Source organism: Trematomus bernacchii, unplaced genomic scaffold (assembly GCF_902827165.1).
Source record: "Trematomus bernacchii unplaced genomic scaffold, fTreBer1.1, whole genome shotgun sequence".
NCBI classification, from domain to species: domain Eukaryota; kingdom Metazoa; phylum Chordata; class Actinopteri; order Perciformes; family Nototheniidae; genus Trematomus; species Trematomus bernacchii.
Genome location: NW_022987727.1, coordinates 10,694,264 through 10,717,383, shown reverse-complemented (window position 1 = coordinate 10,717,383; position 23,120 = coordinate 10,694,264). Strand labels below are relative to the sequence as shown.

Genomic DNA, 23,120 nt, shown 5'->3' with positions numbered 1-23,120 from the left:
GTTGAGATGGAGGTTGTTATCCTGGCACCAAGATGTCAGGTTTTCGACCTCCTCTATGTACGCCGTCTCGTCGCCGTCGGTGATCAGGCCGATGACGGTCGTGTCGTCAGCAAACTTCATGAAATCTAAGACCATTTACATGTAAAACACAAAGTAAACATGTCATTTTACTTTGCAAAAGCCCAAGTTTACATTAACTGTCCGATGTTTTGTAGAAAAAAAATCACAAATATATACAATATATTATTGAAAATAATATAAATCACAAAAATAAAAACAATAAATAAAATATATTTTAAGTAATAATAAAGCAGAATAGATCGGCAATGAAACATTTCAACATTTAACAATAGCCAACATTTTGTTCAAAAGATAACGATTATAAACACTAAAGAAATCTACCAGTTATGTGCGTGCGTGTGTACATGACTGTGTGTGTTTCAACTCTCTCCATTCAAAGTCAGCGACGTTTGTAATGAATGAATGCACCTTTATCTTTATCGAGTGCTGTTTTTGTTTGTATTCCTTCCTCTCCACTCTCCCATTGTCCGGATTGATCTTGAATAGGCACCTGTTAAGACAGAAGTACACTTACATTTAGTGTTTAATTACACATTCTGTGGATGATACAGCCATTAATTGTCTTTACAGTTATACAGCTTGAAGTCAAAGGGCAATGCTACTCTTAAATGTACTTTTCATTAACTGCTATGATCATATCTGTGCATTTAAAGCATTGGTTTGAATAGATTTTGTTATATAAAGTCGTCACTTGGCATCACTATCACACTGGACAGTATCGCAGCAGGTCTGTAAACAGGAGCAAGCGGTCACTTGAAGATTTGGGTAGCTACGAGTCCCATCTTGAGAGGTTTGTGTGTAACTGGGGCAGATGAGGTGCGTGTCAGTAGCAGAGTGAGCGGTGTAAAAGCATCGTAGTTAACCGAAAGAAGTTTTAATGTGTTTGTTCACTGCAATAATACCAGGTTTTCTTTTGTTGTCGACAAAGGGCCCTCTTTCCGTCATTTTCATTGAGCTGAAGTAAACATACCACCGATTGGCTAAGAGTGAGTTTGAGCTTTTAGGGAGGAGCCAAAGCACACCACTGCAAAGGAATGGGGTACGCTGCATTTACAACCCAAGACAAAACGAGAGCATAATGCGAAACAGAATGCAGCACAATAATCTTTTTATCTCGATTATCTTGTATTGTCAGGAGCACTTATCGTGTGTCAGAAATGTGCACAATCCTCTACTCTGTGGTTTAAGATGGAATTACTTAATAATTACAATTCAAGTCTTACCTCTGCAAGAACTCCAGGGTAGCTCCCAGTTCTGAGCGATAACTGATGTTGAGGCAGTAATATGCTGCAAACATCAGCATCAGGGCGTCGACAACATTCAGGACAGTCACTGACGGTGGTCTGGTCCTCTGCTATCACGTAGTGTCCAGCTGTCAGGGGAGAACTCCCTTAAGGTACACAACAGGAAAAAGTCACAAAACATTTATAAATCCAAAAAATATTTAGTGCAGATTGTTTTGTTTTTTTTACTGGTCACATGGCCAATTGTATTTTAGGAATGATCAGCTCCTGCAGCTTTCTTTTCTTTCTTAAGTGTTTCCTAATGTTAACAGTGTAGAAAATGTCACATCATAAAGGGATAGTTTGGGTGTTTAAAGTGGGGTTTTATAAAAGGTACTTATCCATAGTCAGTGTATTACCTAGAGTAGATGATGGCCGGCAGGGGCGGGCTGGGAAACGGTGGACCTCTGTCGCCTGTCAGCTTAACTTCAATGATGCCGTTTAAAAACAGCAAACCGACCCGGCCGTTCGGTGATTCTACAGATGGTCAGTCCGCCCCTGCCGGTACCGAAGCGTCCCGATGGCCAGTCCGCCACTGATGGCCGGTATGCCCCGAGCTTGGAGATGCAGACAGGAGCAACCACCTGGAAGCAAAGCAATGTACTGCTCTGGACAGGGTCAGCAGAAAAACATATTTTAGCCACCTCTTGATGATTTCCATATCCTTTCACTGTTTGCATAGCAATACCATATAAGACATTGAGAATTGATAACACTTGTAATATGGCAAGAAATCTTACTTGAGGATATCTGGCTGCTGTTTATTCTTGGTAGGTTGCAATTACTGGTACTGCAGCTACAGTAACAGCTATGGGAAAAAAAGAGACACAAGTTTGCACATGCTTAAGCAAAAATAACTTAAATAACACAGCAGCAGCTTTAAGTACAGTAATACCACACTTCAAGTATAAGACCCGAGTACTTCTACTCTTATTCAAGTACAAGATCAGAGAACTTCTCCCACCTCTGATTATAGCCTTAACATAGGATTTAAAAGATATGGATAATGTGCATTGTGTGTAACATTATGCCCACAAAAAAATCGATTATAAAACAAAGGATTGAGCTAAAATTAGGAGTTAGTGACAATGTATGCTAGTTAGCTAGCTAAACTATTTATTAAATAATATTGCGAAAAAGTAACTCTGAAACATTCACTGCACATCAGCTCAGCCACTCGAGCACCATTAAAAAATTAAAAATTAACAACCTGCATAATGACGGCATAGAAGAGCTCAATTTCAAAGCATGGTAGCTAGCTGCTACCTAGCTAGCTGCTACCTAGCTATGGTAACGTTAGCTAACATTACTTTGTTTTCGGTCGTTAAACAAAATGTATACCATAGCTAGGACTTTGACGTTTGCAATGTTTTAAATCTTGAGTGTTTTGAATCCGTTGATAAATAGTTTTTACCGTTACCTCTGAAAGTGCTGATTCCTCTCCTCTGGGCGCGCCACGTGCAGTGCTCTTCACCGCCTGCGTGCTAACAGAGCGGTCTCTGTAGTTGTGCATGCGCTCTGTCTGCCGCAGTGCATGATGGGTCGTGCAGCAAAAGTCTCGTCTCTGATTGGCTGCAAATCGATTGCCCTGAAAATCCTTTGATGAACATCCAATCCTTGTATTATTTTAAGAATTGGTAACGCCACACCATAAAGATTAATTTAAAAGTAAAAAAATGGGGTGCAAACTATTTACATTGCAATTATAATTGTTTAATTCTTTGGATTTTATTTTCTTAATTTACAAAATGACAATGTAACTAGTTGATAAATAATAAAACAAACACTGAAGGCTTTCCAAAGACACAAGCAAAATATGTTATAAGACTTCTTTATTGTCAGTTTATTCTTTTAAATTGAGAATAGAGAACACTGATAACTAATGTTGGTGCACATTTATATAAGTTTGATTATGATCAGGAATATCCCATCTGTACTTTGCAGTCCTGTCCCAAGTACAAGTTAAGTAGGTATTAATCAACGTGTACATATCATTTTTAGTCATGCATAGTACTGCCTTCCTGTTTGCTTTATTTTTGAGAAACCTATTCTGCACCTACCTGGGTTTTAAGAGAGTCCAATACCCCATGAGACTGTTCAGTCTCATAAAACATGCTCAATTTACTTTGTGCTTTGTGAAAACACAAGCTCACAATAAAGTCAGATGGGAGATCTACAGAAGCAAAGTGTGATAGACAAAGATGCATTCCTATATTAAACAAACAGAAAATAAATCTTTGTTGTTCCACGAGGCAGTTGTAGCCATAGCAAATGGATTAACAAGTGCATTTATGTACTTAACCTTCAACTACCTGCTGCCTGAGGCCCCGGCTCCACGAGGACGGAAACTGGTTGAATCCGCATATTTCTCATGCGTATAGCCCTCTAAGCTCCACGACGCCGTAAGGGAAACGTAGAAACAGACCCCGCAAACGACAACGGGTCCAAAGGTGGATAGATCTGGGAACTGAGCGCTCTGGGGGGTCCAACGGGGCCGTGGAGTCGCCTATACGGTCATTCGTTTTCATAGCCCCGCCTCTCCCTGCCTCTCCCCCGCGGGGTTGCTATCGTGCTCCAGTCGCTACTGACCATGCTACAGTTCTTTGTGCAACATCTACAGGAGCTCCTCCTTGAATTCAGATTATTTATCTTTATCTCGATATGGACATAAACGCGAGTGAAGTCTAATCTGACAGGACGGAGACACGCAGCTCCTCCCGCTGTGATGCAGCGGGAGCAAAACACACACTTCAAGTCAGATCATCACCCTTAGCTATTTTAATTACCTCTCAAACTACCTAAACTAGTTATAAATATGTTCATTTTTACTGTCGGGTCACTCATTACAGGATCAGCTGCTGCATGAGACAGACACTGACGCTGTCAGAAGAGAGGAAAAAGAGATGTATTTGATGATTATATATCATTATATCGTCGTTATTCATTTGTTTTAAAGCTCAATAAATAACAATGAAGACCTTTGACCGGCACTTTTATAATTTTGTCCGGAAGATTTAAACTTTAACACACGCTGACCGGCGAAAAACTCTGCCCGGTTCTGTCGGCCCCCACCGCGGAGAATACACAGAAGTGCAGCCATGACAACCATTCTTCTTCGCTGCTTTTGTGGAGGAAGTTGCTGCTTTTGTGGAGGAAGTTACAGCGCCACGTACAGGTTCGGCATATGTACTGCAGCTTTTCCAGCGTTTGGATGTAAACGGAGCCGTCTCGTGGAGCTTGACACAATCCGGTGTATATTGCGTGGGGACGGAAGGTTTTTTGCGGTTGCATTTGCGTTACTCCGATGCGTTTTGCCGTATTTGTCCTCGTGGAGCCGGGGCCTGAAATCCCTGTGACATCACTGTAGATTGTTGTAACCAACTAGCTGTGTGGGACATTATCACAATACATATTTAAGTTAATTGACTTGGATTGTAAATGTATTTCGCTGTAGCTACTAGCTTTGTCAACATGCTTTGGCGAAGGCCTATTCTTTCAATGTGATGCATTGAATAGTTGGATATTATTAGACGTCTAAAAGGACAACATTGTTCGTTTTACTGTAATTGCAATGCTAATACCAATTTAGCATAGTGGTAGCACTAACTGCTAAGACGGTTTTGATATTCAGAGTCTGGCTGTTAGTGCATGTTCAATGTTATGGGCTAAATTGTACATGCTAGTGTGATAAGGCCTAGGGGAAGATGCTAATGTTATTTAACTTCTAGATCCTTTCATTTTTCACTTAGAGTGAAACTCAATATGTTTTTTGCATACTGTGCGCCAATCACTCTGTGTTTTAAATATTGAGTCACACATTTTAGAACATTGATACATTTCTAAAAGCTACTTTCCTAACAAACATGGTGCAGTTGTAGCAATCGCTACGAGAATGCACTCTGTGTTAGCTGCACAAGGCACTTTGCGGTAGCTTCACGTCTCTGATGATCTGAAAAGCTAAATGATGTCAGAAATGTGCACAGCTTTTTCTTGTGTTGAAACAGATCAGCAGGTCAATGTTACTTGGGTTGTGAACGCACAACAGTTGGTTGTTTGTTAGTAGAGTTGCTTTACTGTAATCGCAATGCTAATACCAATTTAGCATAGTGGTAGCACTAACTGCTAACAAGGTTTTGATATTCAGAGTAGGCTGGCTGTAAGTGCTTGCTAGCATGTTCAATGTTATGGGCTTATGCTAGTGTGATAAGGCCTAGGGGAAGATGCTAATGTTATTTAACTTCTAGATCCTTTCATTTTTCGCTTACAGTGAAACTCAATATGTTTTTTGCATACTGTCTGCCAATCACCGTTAGCTGCACAAGTGACTTTGCGGTAGCTTCGCGTCTCTGATCATCTGAAAAGCTAAATGATGTCAGAAATTGGCACAGCTTTTTCTTGTGTTGAAAGAGATCAGCAGGTCAATGTTACTTGGGCTGTGAACGCACCGAACACCAAAACTGCTCCCTGGCGCCGGCTATCTGGCAGCCTCTCTGCGATCCCCTCTCCTATCCGCATGTGGTTGTGTTTGTGCATGTATATGCTCTGTGTGTTTGTGCATGTACAGTATATCCTCCCTGTGTGTGTAATGTGTTTAAACACAACAGAGTGGGGGAAGACATTTCCCTCTGAGTGATGAATACATGATATCTTCTTCTTCTTCTTCTTCTTCTTCTACTTAGAAATCATAAGTGAATGGTCACATTAGGTTTGCCTGCAGTGAATGCTGACAGCTATGAGCTAGTTTATAGATGTATCATGGCATAGCCAAATGTCTCCTATATAACCCACAGGCTGTTACTGGTGGGTTATAGTATCATTTTATATCTGAATTGTGCTCTGGTAGGAATTCGCACCCAACATGCTAACAGTCAAGTTTTTTTTTAACTCTATGGTTTTACACAGTTTTTATAACATGAAATTCACATATTTAACAATTAAATCTTCAAATTAATACAAATGTAGCAATAAAGCGAAAGTCAAAATGTGTTAAAATGTAGTTTTTTTTTACTATAATAGGATAGTCAATACCTGTGTTTTTTCAGTTTATCAATGTAAAGTAGTGGTTAAATTAAGCAAAATTACTAAATATTTCTTTCTTTACTCATATATTTTCTTGCAATTATACATTTTTTAAATGAGTATTAACAGTATTTGTTATGTATTTGACAGTTATATATAGCCATAACAAAAGTATTTTTTAGTAAAATTACAGAAAATGCAGCTAATTTTGCCAACAGAAAATCATTTATTTTTACGGTTAGTTTTGTTAAATTCGCATTTAAAAACTGCTAAAAACTGCTAAAAAACAGATAAATAATGTATTCCATTTCTACAGGTTTTTTTTGTTAAAATACATGACACATTTCAATAAACCGTTTATTCTTGTAAATTGAATATGATTTTCTGTAATTATGAAATACAATAAAAAACTGTAATTTTTTTGGGGAAAAACTGTAAAAAAAAATTTTTTTTTTACAGTGTACTATACAGAGATGTTGTATGAGAAACCAATGTGATTTTGGAAAATTGCACAATGTAAATCTATTCTAGTATACCTCAACAATGGAATTATGATCAGTAGAAATGACCATGTCATGGGACCTTTAAAACACATTTCCTTACTTCCTCTCCCTTCTCGTGGTTTCCTTGCATCTCTCCATGCATCCCTGGTTGGAGGGACTGAGACGCAAGGAAAAGATGCAAGTAAGGGACGCAAGGATGGAAGTTAAGAGAAGTGAGATGCAGCTCCGGTTAGCTAGCTCGGCTGTGACGTCATTCCCTGCTCTGATTTCAGACATCCTGGTACAAAAGGAACGCTCCATTAGAACCTGGTTCTTTGATTGATTTGTAGTAGAGAGAGTAGATTTTTATGTATACAGTACAGGTGAAAGTTAAATATCGTATAATATCTATAAATCGACAGCATGGATTAGCACAGATTTGATAAATGCATCCATAGTCCCCAGAGGATGAATCCTATTGACTTTAGGGATTATTTGACTTTCCCTTATTGAAATCTATGAAAAGTTTAGCTTACAACTTTTTAAGGTTTTAAATTATATTTGGTATACATATTCATATTCCCCCTAGGATACATTTTATTAACTTTGGTGACAAAATAAGCATTTGTATGTGTTGTGCTTTTACTTAGTATAGTTTACGCACATTCAACTTAGCATTGTATTGGCTAGTTTTGAACGTGTCCATTCTTTTTTTTTGTTTAATCTGATAGCGTTTTTGCAGCTCATATGTGTAACATGATAGTGTACAAATGTGTTGATCACACGTAATCTGGTAATGTTGCATTGAAATGCATTTCCTGGTCCAGATGAGGTTTTACCCCCCCTTTAAGTATGTCGGATACATTACTTAGTTATTTATTTAGTAAGCTGTTCTTTCTATCAGTAATCTATTATGGATGTTAGGTAGAAAACGTACGAATGTTTAAAGTCATGAATATCTTGTCACATCACATCTGCGTAGTTAAGAGATCATTTGTTAACCAAAATTCTCATCTCTACAGTAAAACTCAGGCTCTATCCGTCTCTTTCTCTTTAATTATTTATCTGTATCCCACACACACACACACACACACACACACACACACACACACACACACACACACACACACACACACACACACACACACACACACACACACACACACACACACACACACACACACACACACACACACACACAGTGGCGTCATTGCCTGTCCCCTGTGGTCTGCGTCCCACAGAACCGTCACCTGCCATCTGGTGTGGCGGTTCAGGTCTCATCTGGCCTGCTGCAGTGACAGGCACCAAGACAAAATACTGTCGCTGCTCTTCTTCTGCAGGGAATTGTTAAACCTTATCAGCCCCAAAAATCTAATATATGACATTTAATCATGCCCTTGCTGCTAATAAGATTAGGAAATATAGTTATCCTTGTCAGCGTTGAAATGCTAAACCTCCAAAGCACCTATTTGAGTTCAGTCTCGGCAAATGCTGAACAAAATGTGGAAACTATTCTTTTATCAGTTCTAATGTCGCAATGAAATAAATCCACCTCGCACATGAATCAGCTCAAAGATTTACAACTGTGTATCTTCCTCTTGGCATGAATTAGATGTTACTTTATCTTGTAAACCAAAGCTTGAGCAAGCAGAAATTAGCTCAGAGCTAGTTTCACGCTTGCCAGCTTTGAGGATCTTGGCAAATAATGTGACAATGTTTTTCTGTAACAGTCACAGATACAGGCGACACGTCCAATCTGTTAGCAACACCACTTGTTGAAACAACAAAGGATCTGGTGTAGAAAGATTCAGTTTTGGGATAAGAATGAGGAATGAGACAGCTTTTGCAAATGGAGCGAGAAAACATCCTAGTGGTGTCATTTTGCTTTTTAAAATCAAGATACAATGTAATATTATATTGTTCTGCTTCTCTGTTTTGGCCTTTCAGTTGTCAAATCAAATAAAGAATCATACAAAAATAATAACCATAACCTATTAAGCCCCCTTTATAAAGCCCTATTATGGTTTGTGGATGTTTTACCTTTCCTGTAGTTTGTTACTGTATACATGTTTGGTGCATGTAAATGGTCTGTAAAGGCTAAAATCCCAATAGTACAAAATACATTTGAACCTGAAAATGAGCATTATAATATTCCTTCTTTAAAGTGCGGCACTCTGGCTTTGAAGCAGTTTAAGGTCTAGTTTTCTATTTCAGAAGTCAGATTTTATAATCAGTTGTTACAAGCATAAACTATCATTTGCAGCTCATTTAAATCAGTAATGGATCCCTAATGGCTTTATTTAATGAGAACCTCCAGTTGCTTCTAACCCTCAAATGTCACTATAGCCAATCCCCGCTGCTGTCACTAACCTGTGTTTTTCTTTATTTTTTCTGACAATGTCGTGATCGTTAAATAATGACTTGTCTCGGCAGTCAGTAATGACTTCTCGGGAACATGCTATTTTTCAGCCGCAATCTATTTTATACTCTGACAACAGAAACAGATAAATATGTCAAGGTGTGTCCCTTGCTTTTTCTCCCTGCCTCTTTTCTGAAGAGAAAAGTCTGAAACGAATGAATCGTTAAAAATATGTGGTAATGTTATACAGGGCCGTCCCTGGCCAACTTGAGGCCCCACGCAAAGTTATATGATGAGGCCCTCTGTTTCGCGAGCATCGACGGGGGGGACAGGGGGGGGGTGGTGACTAGTGACTAGTGGAGCCTCGCAGCGGCGAAACCACACAAATTGCGCCGCATAAGCGCATAGGTGGGCCGCATTTGCGGCTCAGTTGAGGCTCTGTCCGCAAGATGAGGCCCCCTCCGCCAGGTGTGGCCCCCTCCGCAAGGTGAGGCCCCACGCAATCTGCGTGATCTGCCTGTAGGGAGGGACGGCCCTGATGTTATATATAAAAGATAAATACACATACTTCTTGGTGTATACACATGCAATGGCTGGAATGGCTGCAGATGGCCTCTTGCAAAGTGACGCAGTAAAATGCTGTGTACATAGCATCTTATCTTAGAAACAAGGCTATAAAATGGCTGCAATATCCTGTATGTTTCTAGTTATGATGTTAAATCGCACTGGGGATTGGCTACCAGCAAGAAAACTTTTTCATCCGTTTCGTAGACAGAACTGAACAAGAGGGGTAAAGGGACCAGGAATGGATAAATAAAACATGATTGGTTGACACTTTGAGAACTGAAAAAAAAATGTAAGCCAGCCAACTTGGATTTGTAGTGCAGGGATAGGTGTCAGTTTGTAGCTCCATGTCACACGCTTCTATTTTTCTTTGCACAAACATGAGACGGCATACATTTCAGATACTGGATACAAAAAAAAAGATTTGTCAGATTATTATATGAATCCTTGAAGCCTTTGTTTCAGATGTCAGTCTCATACTCACAATCCTGTCACACGTCTTCCCAACAAGTTTCCTCATTATACATGACATTGGTGATTCTTGGCCGCTTGCTGATTAAGTATTCTCTGTAAGGAGTGGGGAGACATGTTCAGTTTACACTAAACATAATGAACTCCCATACAGTTTGCATCCACTTTTAGTACTGACTAATTCCAACTACAGAAGGTTTTAAAGATTGACAGTTAAGGATTGACCCTGGTGACTCAATGTAGTGTGTAAATCCCACCACCTCCATGTTTAGCCGATAGAAAATTGGGCTTTATAAGTTATCTGAAACTACAAAATGGAGGTGGGATGTCATGATTGACAGCTGATCTGAGCGTCACGGAGCCAGGTGCTCGGGAATTGTACGAGCGTGGAAATGTTAGTTTATCTTTTTTATTACTGTAAGGAGTCTGTAATGTATTTATGAGGATATTATGGTTAGTTGTTTTGTCTTGCCAGCTAAACAGCTACTATGAAGCTAGGTAGCTAACGCTAACAAGTTGTGGCTTTAAAGCTGTGTGTTTGTGTGTGTTAGTTTGTGCTGGCAATACACATTACATACTCACCTAGATTCCCAAATGTTTTACAACCCAAAGTGTCCCTCTGTGACATTCACATGTTTAATATATATATATATATATAATATAGGCCTATATAAGTCCCACACACTTGCTGGTTCTATGAACACACCACCTAAATTCACTTGTACTGAACATATTTTAGCTTTTGCTCTAGAATTAGTAGTTGTCTCACAGGTGCCATACAGGTAATATTGTTTTCTTACATTTTGACTCAAACTTAAATGTATCAGCTACACAATATGTAGGATTTTCCCATTCAATCACCCATTAAATGGAAGATTCATTTCAAATCAACTTTTTATCTTAAAATGTGTGCACACACAGTGAAATTTAGACTATGCGTCTAACCCTAATCCGGTTGTTTCTGAACGTATTAACCAGGTGCGACATTGTAAGCACTTAGCCAGGGGGAAACTGAGGCCCCGGCTCCACGAGGACGGAAACTGGTTGAATCCGCATATTTCTCATGCGTATAGCCCTCTAAGCTCCACGACGCCGTAAGGGAAACGTAGAAACAGACCCCGCAAACGACAACGGGTCCAAAGGTGGATAGATCTGGGAACTGAGCGCTCTGGGGGGTCCAACGGGGCCGTGGAGTCGCCTATACGGTCATTCGTTTTCATAGCCCCGCCTCTCCCTGCCTCTCCCCCGCGGGGTTGCTATCGTGCTCCAGTCGCTACTGACCATGCTACAGTTCTTTGTGCAACATCTACAGGAGCTCCTCCTTGAATTCAGATTATTTATCTTTATCTCGATATGGACATAAACGCGAGTGAAGTCTAATCTGACAGGACGGAGACACGCAGCTCCTGCCGCTGTGATGCAGCGGGAGCAAAACACACACTTCAAGTCAGATCATCACCCTTAGCTATTTTAATTACCTCTCAAACTACCTAAACTAGTTATAAATATGTTCATTTTTACTGTCGGGTCACTCATTACAGGATCAGCTGCTGCATGAGACAGACACTGACGCTGTCAGAAGAGAGGAAAAAGAGATGTATTTGATGATTATATATCATTATATCGTCGTTATTCATTTGTTTTAAAGCTCAATAAATAACAATGAAGACCTTTGACCGGCACTTTTATAATTTTGTCCGGAAGATTTAAACTTTAACACACGCTGACCGGCGAAAAACTCTGCCCGGTTCTGTCGGCCCCCACCGCGGAGAATACACAGAAGTGCAGCCATGACAACCATTCTTCTTCGCTGCTTTTGTGGAGGAAGTTGCTGCTTTTGTGGAGGAAGTTACAGCGCCACGTACAGGTTCGGCATATGTACTGCAGCTTTTCCAGCGTTTGGATGTAAACGGAGCCGTCTCGTGGAGCTTGACACAATCCGGTGTATATTGCGTGGGGACGGAAGGTTTTTTGCGGTTGCATTTGCGTTACTCCGATGCGTTTTGCCGTATTTGTCCTCGTGGAGCCGGGGCCTAAGAAATTGGCGGACACAGCGACAAAACCCCCCGCAAATATAGAGTGGTGCAGTGACGAGTCCTAAAACCCGGAAGTGAGTTAGCATGTTACCACTTCCGGTTCCCTCGTCTCAGAGTCAATGGGATTTCTCCATAGGATTTTAGAAAATAGCTCGAAATAAGGTCTGTGGTTGACACAAATTTAAGAGACGAATCACGTTTTGTTCTACGACATTAAATACATCAGCAGTGACCCCCCACTGGTGATTTTTGAAGAGTTTACGTGTCTGAAAAACGATGGTTGTTAACAAGTGGCTGAATAGGACTACAGAAGTTGTAGAGGACGTTGTACGTCATCACGCCAAACACGTAAACACTCCCGCTAAATTTGTTTGCCCCTGATCTGCTTGAAAGCAAGTACCTGCGCTCTTGCAAACTGTTAAAACAAACGCTTCAACTTGTACAATTTTGAATCTGTATTTTTGAATATCGATCTTAAGTTGGCATGACGTTGAAGTTGTGCGACCCTGCTGTACTCAGCTGTAGTTCGTTTATAGCATAACGTATGGGATTAGTTTTGTTTCATAAAGATAAAGCAACACTTTGTCAGAATCAAGCAAAACTAAGAGTTTAAGAGAAAAAAAAACTCATGCAGCAAACTCCGGAGTCCACTCGGCCACGTTTGTGTTGGTGCCTCCTGGGGAGTTTTCATGAAAATATCAGACTTATCTTATGGATTGCTGTGCATTATACTTGTGTTGTGTAGTTTATACTTTATTCCAACTTCAAATATTTTAATACCTGAACACACTGCTGCTGTAAAATAATTTCCCAATTTGGGATTGATAAAGTGTCTGTCTATTTATTTATTTTATAGATAAAAAAAACACATCTATATATTTTCAAGCTAAAGGTGATACACAATATAAACGTTATACTGTTATTTTTTTCAAAGACATGTTACATTTCAAAAGCATATATTGGATAGGACAAACAATTAAAGACTGCTTTAATTTAACAAATTCTACAATATAAATGTGGCAGATTTGCTTTTACCAGACATAGGTTGCATACCAACACAATTGGGAACATGCTCACATCTTACTATGTTGGTCTGAAGAGCTGAAGCATTTATTCATACACAATGGATAAAAACTGTGTTGTCTCATTCTATATCCTGTGAGAAAATGATATACATTTAGCATTCAAAACTCGACATACTATTCCTAGCCTGAGGAAGATATGAATAATCAACAGATTTGAATGGAATCTCTAACATGTTCATGTAGAATAAAGACAAAAGAGTGATTATACAAATTACATTTATTGACATTTTAACCAGAAGATGAAGTCTCAAAGAATGTTTTAAATAAAAGGACATAAAACAAAAAGATGGATAATAATAAAATATATTAAATGTATATGTAAAGACATTTGGTCAAATGAAATGACACTGAGCCAGTGATAAAAGCTGGTGCAGGTCTTTCTTCATGCCCCCCCCCCCCCCTCCGTGCTGTCCCCTCAGAGGAAGTGGGAAAACGGGATAAGACCTCTGGACACCACGCTGTCTCAATGATCCACACTTTTAATATGAGAGGAAAATAAATGTTTTAGGAAATGAAAAATATTAAGTTAATAAATAAAACACAGCTCAGGGGCATCATGGACGGTAGGTTTTCCTACAAAGTTAACTCAGCCTCCATTGATTTTCATATCAAATTAGCGTGTTAATAAAATAAGCAATCATGGCTATACTTGCATATCTAAACAGAATCATGAAAGCCTGTTGGTAGAGTCAGGCACACAAGTCCGTTTGAGTGTGTGTGCCGGTGTCTGAACGCTCACTCACTGCTAGCTGTAGCTAACTGTCCCTGCTGTTAGGCTACTTAGCTAGCATTGTTATGGATCTAAAGTTAGCAAAAGCTAACTTTCATAGCAGAGCTTTTCTTTACTTCTCACTTAACCCAATAAAGAAACAGACCATATAGTACAGCACAAACAAAACAAATGATCAATACTTACATATATTTTCACTTGTAGTATTATAATAATTGAAATGCTGGTTCTTCTGGGGGTCTTCTGTCCGTGCTCAGCTACCACACCGCAGCTGCACTGTACAATCGCTGGAGGACTGGGCTGTCACTCAAAAACTGAGTAGCCAATGGGGACGCACCCCTGAAAGTCCCGCCCACCTGGGAGGTTTGTGTCAGAATCGAAAACAAAAAATGAGGGAGCGCAAACGAGAGAGCTGCAGCGAGAGCAAAAGTCTGATCATTGAGAAAGAAGCAAAGAGAACTGCAAACAAAAAGATATGTTAAAACAAAGAAAAAAGACTTATAGTTTACATGATTACACAAATGATTTGTTTGCAATTTATAGTTTTATTTTTTAAATTAAATGTATTTTTCTTGACTTTTTATTCTGTTAAACTCTTAGTTTTGCTTAATTCTGAGAAAGTGTTGCTTTATCTTTATGAAACAAAACTAATCCCATACATAACGTTAGCATTTTGCTTCTGGCGATTAGATTTATGATTCGAAAATTATAAAAGTAGGGTAGACATGTGGAGATTATCTGGCTGAACAAAACGTGCATTTATCAAACAGGTTCGTTCCACAGACCTTATTTCGAGCTATTTTCCAAAATCCTATGGAGAAATCCCATTGCTTTTTTGTTGAGGGAACCCATGCGCAGCTTACTTCCATCATCCGTCATCCCTGCACCACTCTATATGGAGGATTAAAACCAAGCGGACACAGTTGTGGTTGGCTTTCTCTTTCTGGCCAGCAACTTAATCCCATCACAGTCTAAATAAATGGTTTCTGATGTCATTGAACCATTGAGGAAAAGCTAACCATGAATGACTACAAATCGTAACTGACAAATCTTACGCCTTCTGACTTTAAATCCTTATCCTTAAAACAGATGTGTGTCATGCTTTTTCAAACATGTTACATCTAATAAAGGCATGTTACAAACGTGTTTATATTGAACCTTTACAATTTCTGACTTTAAAGATGATGGAATGCCCCCGTTCTAGCTCTGAAGTCTTAATCTGACAATGAGGATATAGCGATTATACTTTCTGACAAGCAGTTTATAATTGGTTCGACAGAGGCCTTGGAAATAGAGGGCTACAAACAGATAACTGATTTGGGAGTAACTGTGATAGAGGGAATTGCGCAGACTGAATAAAATGCATAAGAAATGAGTTTAGTGGTTAGGGGGTAAGCACAGGGAGAATGTGGAATAAACTGAAGGAGAAATCCAAGGTGAGACGGTTGATCTTTAGCTTTTGCCTCATTAGTGAGACGGGAAGTAGCAGTAAGTTCATCCATCCATACATTTTTGCAACTTGATGCAAGAGCATCTCTTGCACTGAATAATAATAGGAAGAAATTAGCTTTCTTTTAGCTTTTGGATGATCTGGTGACGTGTCTGGTCAATTCTATAATGGGGAATTACAAACTCTCTGAGCTACTGTCAGATTTTTCCAATTCTGCTGATTACTTTTAAAGAGCTAATTGGCCTTGCTAGATAATGTTGCTTTCTATCCCTCATTAAAACCTTACTTTATTAGAACGTTTTTCTGAATACTTAATATGTTTCTCGTGGTTTTACATTTCCATATTGCAGTTGTATGTTTTTCTCTCCTTTGCGGTCAAATAGCGATGTTTGCATTTGCCTTTGTTTTAATTGAGTTATTTCCAAAATTAAGCACTTTTTAACTTTATGAAAAGGTCACCTTTTTCTCCTCGACTAAGCCCTGTACCCTGACATTCAGAGTTTTTTAATCTATTTTATTATTAATTCCAGTCAAATGTTTTTTGTTTGTATTTTGTGGTGGATCAGCTATCAAGGAACATTCTAACAGGTGTGCCTCGTGATGTGCTCTGAGCAGGGAGGAGCTGGTCTCTGCTAAGATGTGTGAAGATAGGGTCAATATATTTCTGAAGTAAATTCTATTGTGTAAAGTTGTATGTGCTCACTGGTATATAAAGATAGCCCTAAGATAGATTTAAATATCAGCAGTAACTTAGCGATATTGTAATAGAGGTATGGTTGTTATTCTGTGTGATTTGGATGCTAGCTTGGTTAAACTCCCCCTAAGCTTACCAGGGCAGGTGGTACATTCCACTTAGGAGAGACAGTTAAATGCCATTTGCTGGAATTGAGCGTGAGAGAGTAGATTAACAGGTTGCCATGAGGCTGGAGGTTTCCTTTGGTAGTGTTATTTTTCTTCAGTCTTATTTAGCTTTTTGGTTTTGTTGTTTCCTCGCTTTCATTTTTATCCAGTTGTGTTAGTATACATTTTGATAATAAGTGCAATTTATTTTGCACTACTACTGCTTCCAGACCTGGGGCCTCATTTATAAAGGGATATACGCTCAAAAAATGGCGTACGCCAGTTTCTACGCAATGTTTGCGATTTATAAAATACTAACTTGACGGGAAAATGTGCGGTCCTCCACGCAAACTCTAACGATGCATACGCACTACGTTACCTCTCATTTATCATATATGAAGAATTCATTTTCAAACATTGATTAAAGCCAATCTTAAAATGATTAAACAAACGCCTGTTTGCGACTCCTCAGTGCACACAAAAACATAACTTGGAGAAATAAATAAATACGGATATGTTATTTAAAACCACCTCGAATATGTTGTGTTAATGTCATGAAATGTTTTCTCATAAATGATGCGGTAAGCAGGAGGACAGAATTAAGTCTAAACTGACGCCGTTTTGCATTTCTATAGGTTGTAGATACGAGCATGGTTTTATATACTATCATGTTTAATCGTGTTTTATGCCGTTTGCCAAGACTTGATAAGTCGCTCGTAAAACACAGGAGGTATGGAAACTAAGAACACCATATGTGGTAAATTGTACAGCTAATATAACACAACACATTAGTTGTATTTCCTTTAACTGGTGGATTATGGATATATAGTTGCTGATCGAAAGCTGGAACACAAACCACCAAATACAAAAAAATAATTCAGATCCAGTCGCCATGACTCCACTCCGGAGGGATTCCACGATCATTTCTTAGAGTTTCTCATCAAGGGGGTGTCTCCCCAGTACAAACGGAAGGAAGGTTATGTGTATTTTCTTTGTCATTAACCTTTTTTGGACCACTTATTTATTTATTTTGGTGACGATCCGACCTCCATGCTGCTACTCTGGTTTAAACTGCATCCACCAAACAATATGATTTATCTCGACCTCCCCAAAATAACCTAAATCTGACACGATGTGAGATGTCTTTTTTAGCTGTTCTGTCCTCATTTCCTGCGATCTTCTTCATGCAGTCAGTCAAAATGAATGAATGAATGGGCGTTTCTTTGACTATTTATAGGCAAATATGGGCGTTACGTGAAGCCCGCAAAAGCTGCGCCGCATTTCGAGTCGATTGTGATTTATAAAGGGAAACAGGCGTAGGAAGTGCCGTACGCACTTCCCTCGCCGGTACGCAATGTTTTGTGAATCGGAAAATGTCTGAACATTTCTGTACCTATTTTTTTGCTTTGTACTACGTAAGCAACCTTCCCACGTGAATCCTACGCAAGGCGTTATAAATGAGGCCCCTGGTTTCTAAACAGGTAACTTGATAACATAGTTATCAAGTGCAATATAATCTCCTCTGTTGTTCAATTGGGTGGCGGCATTTCATAATTTTTATATCACCAAACCTTACAATTTGTGTCATGGTACAACCAAAGAAAATATAAACCTGATATGAACAAACAGTATCAGTGACAGAACAAATAGGGAAAGCCACTGATCGGCCAAAATTGCAGCGTGATGTAAATTATCTGATCAAATCAAATCAAGTTTTATTTATACAGCACATTTTTAAACGATTTTTGGTCGAGCCAAAGTGCTGTACATGCAATAAAAACACTTTACTGCCATAGAGCGGTCAGCTCGGACACTCTTTTGGCCAAAGTCAAGGCAAGTAGCAATGCTGTCTTCCATGACAGTGCTTTCAGGGAGGAGAGCTCCAGAGGCTCAAATTGTTCTGTGACCAGAGCCTCGAGCACCAACGGCAGGTCCCACTGCGGGGCGGAGGCGTGCACTACTGTATTTAGATGAGCTACAATAGGAAGACCTTTATATATTTGTTGGTGCTCACCAATAAGAGGCTTGGTTCCCGTGTAGCCATCCAGAGAGCTGCTGCGGTTCTCTGATGGCAGGGAGGGTTCAGGTGAAGTGTTCTCTAAACGCCGTGTGGACTTGATTACATCTATTGTTAAATGTGTCTCTGGCACTTCGGAGATCTGTCCTTGTCGGTTTTTGGAATCTTGCTCCGGCTGCGTAGATGTGCTCTCTGAAAGGCTTTCAGTTTCACCCTGCTGGTCTCTCAAGATAGTTATCAGAGTTACTGCTGTGGTGTTAAAAAGAAAAAGAGACTGATGTGGAGTAAAGAAAATCTAATAAAAGTGGGACATGCATATATAGGAAAAAAAGACACATAATAGACTAATGAGAAGAGGTGGAATTGAAGGGGTGGAGAGGGTTTGAGACTTGTGTTACAACTCACTGACCGTCATTCTCGCTGTTTGTTTCTATCCTCTGGTATACAGCATCTTCGATTCATAAATTCATAAAAATGTTTATAAATGCTACAAACATTTTAAATCACCTGCAAATGTGAATAAACACTTTCAAATGTACAAGAGACAGATATTTTACCATGAAAAACCTACAAGTACTATTCAAGTTATACCAGGTTCTGGTTAGCTGGTGACAAAAGTCATATATAACATTTTGATTGGTTGTCATTTTAGTTAAGCTGTGTATTAGAAAGAGAAACTCACCCTTTTGTTGTGCAGTAAAGCTGGTTTGCCAGTCCAGTTTAGGATCTTTCTTGAGGTCTTTAACCTCTTAAGCACGGCGGTCCCCCCATTGGACCCCTCCCACCTTTTTGTTTTCGAGATAATGTCTCAGGGCTTCTTAACATTTATGAAACTATTAATGTGTAGCACCAGATTAACGGGAAGAATCTCAGCTAACTGAAGATATGAACCATTTTTACCAAAACAAAACACAAGTCTCATAAGAAGGGTCTAAATGACCCCTGAGCGAAAAAATTCTAACGCACTGCGGCACACAATTCAAGATAAAGATACCCTTATTACTTATCGTAGCTGCACATACAATATAGCCTATTAAAGCTGAGACTCCACTGATTATTTAGGTATAGTATCATCACTGAGCGATCCGAACTTGCGACAGGGGAAGCAAACACAGACATCACAACACGTACCTTTACGGAGCTTTTACGGCAGATCGTCTCACCGTAGCTGTCAATTAGGTCAAAAGACGTGTTCAATGGCATTAAAACGAAAAACTGTTTACAACTGTTAATCCATAGGTTGATAATGTACCTGTGCCTTTTAAAAAATTATTTATAATCCATAATTCCATTTTTTATGTAAAAATCGGAGCGGAAAAGTTAGCTGCTAATGGTAGCCACCAGAGTGTATGCAGCTTCCGGTTTTGGTAACGCGTCACTCTCACTCCTTATTTGTTAACGTTTTGGTGTGTATATAACTTTCCCTCGATTCCATTGGCTCTAGCGGTTATAAAGAGATTTCATTCATCAAAATCGAGCAAGGGGGGCCAGAGATAGGTCAAATCCACCCAAATGACTCCAGAAGTGGGGGTTTTTGGCTAAATCTCTCTAAAAACGTCAAATTTCACTTGTTTTGAATCAATCTTGATACAGGGTACTTATTATATGTTGTACTTTGGATGCCTAAAGCTTTTAGTCTACTAACCCATCATCCAAGGGTAGTTTTCACTATAAGTAAAAAATAATTTTTGGACGGACACTATAATTTACAGTTTTTTACTATGTAAAATCTGAATTTTCTTTAAAATAAAAAACATCTATATTGATTCTGACTTTTCTACATCCAACTCACAGGTTTATCATTACTTTGAGAATAAAGATTATTAATTTAACCCTTTTAGAAGGGAAGATATGGTCATTTGTTCTGGGAATGTCATTTTCGAGCCTGAGACCTGAAAAACAGGCTCAGGGCTTAAGAGGTTAACCAGTTTTAAAGCTGCAAAAAGCAAAAGGCTGATACCTAACACTAGGCCTGTCACGATAATTAATTTTGTTGGACGATACATTTTCCTGGAAATTATTGCGATAAACGATAATATTGTCGGCACTGTTGTCAGACCATTTTAGACCACTGACATAATGATAATATATAATAATAATTCAAGTACATCCTTTCAAACATAACTTTTTATTGAACATTCAACATTGCAAATGAAATGTGAAATAATATTAAAATATATAAATGATATATAATAAATAAAACAAATTAATTAAAGGGGACCTATCATGCAAAATGCACTTTTGTACGTCTTTTATACATGAATATGTGTCCCCGGTGTGTCAGGGAACTCACCAAGTGTCAGAAAACACAACCCTCTCTTTTCCTCCATACCCAAATCTCTAAAAACGGGGCTGCAACGTATCTGATACAGACTGATACAGATTTGAAATATCTCTGACATCAGAAACAAGGAGCTCCGCCTATATGGGCAACTCTCTACCTATCAGGGGAATGAGAGGTTGCCGTGGCATGGTAACAGCATGGTAACAGCATGGTAACATGACGCTCGTGCCTCGCCCCCCTCCTTTGCAGGGGGGCGTGGTCAGCTGCAGCTCATTTGCCACAGAATCAGCCCTTGCAAAAACAGGGCTGGAATACAGCAAATAGAGCGAAATGAGGCATGGCTAAAATGCATGATCTGTTTGGTATTTTGAAAAAAAAACTTGACAGACATGTTTTATATAGGTATGGCCCTACAATATATTATTAAAATATAGCATGATAGGTCCACTTTAAATTATAATAAATTAATTAAATCACACACAACCAAAACAATAAATTAAATAGACTCAGGCTGGAAAACAGGGCTCTATCTATCTATCTATCTATCTATCTATCTATCTATCTATCTATCTATCTATCTATCTATCTATATATATATATATATATATATATATATATATATATATATATATATATATAAATAAATAAATAAATATGAGCACACATTGTCTCACAAGCATAAACAACAGTCAAGTGTACAGTCAACTGTCCATACAAAGACCCAGATGCCTCAACAGGCCATATCCAAATCTGTTTTTCAAAGTTTTCGAGCAAGGAACACCAACATGTTTGCATTGTCGGGCAAATGCATCTTTGATTGTAAACTGTCGGGAAGGTGGGGGTTCTCCATCTCCAGCTGCCGTGTTTGCTACCAGCTGGGAAAACGGAATGGGGTGGTTGTGTTTTAGGTGTAGTTTAAAATGCGTGGTATTGCCTGCTTTTGTCGCTACCTTTTTTTAAACAAATGCGACACACCGCCCGACTCATTCAAGTCTGTATGTTCGCCTCGTTGATTTGGCTTGAATCCAAAATACTGCCACACCGGAGAATCGAGATGTGTAGTTAGGTTTTGTAACCAATTCCATTTCACTTTAAATTCCCCGCGAGTAAGTCACACGTTGTCTCCCGCTTGTCGCTATATTATTAATTTGGCTGCTACGCTGCTGCACGTGCACACGGAGTGTCCTGACCTGTCTGTGTGTCAGCCCCGCCCCTCACAGCAGCCACAGCTCGTCTGGCAGCCACAGCGCTCCTGGCTAAAATGCTGGTCACATCCTTATGTAAACAAACACGCATGTAAACGGCAATTTATCGAGCTCAGAAAAGTTATCGAGTCCATTTTTATTTATCGTACGATAAGTCAATTTATCGATTATCGCGACAGGCCTAGGGGGCACACCGGGACACACCGAGTCCGAGTGGCCCTGCACCCTCAGCAAGCCCGCCATGCCGGCCACCGGAGCCCTCGCTCTCAGAGGTTGCCGCCATGTCGCCTCCACACACTGCCATATGTCCGGCAGCGGGGGCGAGACAAAAGCCGGCTGGGCCGGCTGGACCAGCTGGGCCGGCTGGACCGGCTGGACCGGGCCATAAAAACCCTGGCGGAGTCGGCTCACCGGTCTGGGTGGTAGCGGAGGAGGAAGCGTCAGGCCCACATGCTCCGCGGCTATCACCAGCGGGAAATCCTGGCGAGCAGATCTGTGTGATCGACCCTCGTGGCCACCGGACCCAGAAACGCCCGACAGCGAGAAGTCCTCGTCTTCTTCCTCTTCGACAAACGGGGAAGGGCGAAGACGAATGGTACCTCTCCGCTCACCTCCTGGTCCATCTCCACCACCTCTATGTCGTCCTGGTCCTGAGCCTCGTCCTCCGGTATGGCATACTGTGCTTACCAAAAATGGTCCAGGCGATGCTGACGCCGGACCCGCGGGAGCGCCCGGCTGGCACTGCAGCACGGGGAATGTCCGCCACCCTCCACGGCGTGGTCGGCCTCCAGACACTCGAAACAGAATCGATGTGGATCCGCGCCCGCGATCAAGCCAGGGCAGGTGGGGCATGGACGAGCTTCCAATAATGGTGAGTCAATCGTTTTAATCTTCTCTTCTCGTTCGTTTTCACTCTGCTTCAGTTGTCTGCTCGCTGAAGAGAAAAAGGATAGCGGGCGGAGGGCGTAGCCGCCTTATGTACTGTGGGCCTGCGCGCGCATTCAGGTAGGCTCGCCCCGATTGGCCGGCTACATTTACGTAACTCAGTAGGTGAAAGCACGCACAGCATGATAGAGAGTAGTACCCATAGAGTCCAGTAGAGGGCGGAGCCTGTGTGAAATATAACAAGCTGTTTTAAACTTGGAAGATTCTTAATGATACACTATTTGCATCCACTAAGTAGCTTAGAAAATAATAACCAAGCGTGTTGGGCT

At 40.1% G+C, this 23,120-nt stretch overlaps 1 protein-coding gene and 1 long non-coding RNA gene across 5 annotated transcripts in view; one reads left to right on the top strand and one right to left on the bottom strand.

Annotated features, from left to right (window-relative positions):
• The window catches only part of LOC117494541 (copine-9-like), a 120,528-nt gene that overhangs the window by 43,771 nt on the left and 53,637 nt on the right, over positions 1–23,120 (top strand). The gene's annotated exons all lie outside the window — the stretch shown is intronic.
• LOC117494542 lies at positions 490–2,023 on the bottom strand. The gene is made up of 3 exons (XR_004557080.1): positions 1,724–2,023; positions 1,305–1,471; positions 490–571 (listed from the first exon to the last, which is right to left on the bottom strand). It is a non-coding gene; the product is annotated as an uncharacterized LOC117494542 (long non-coding RNA).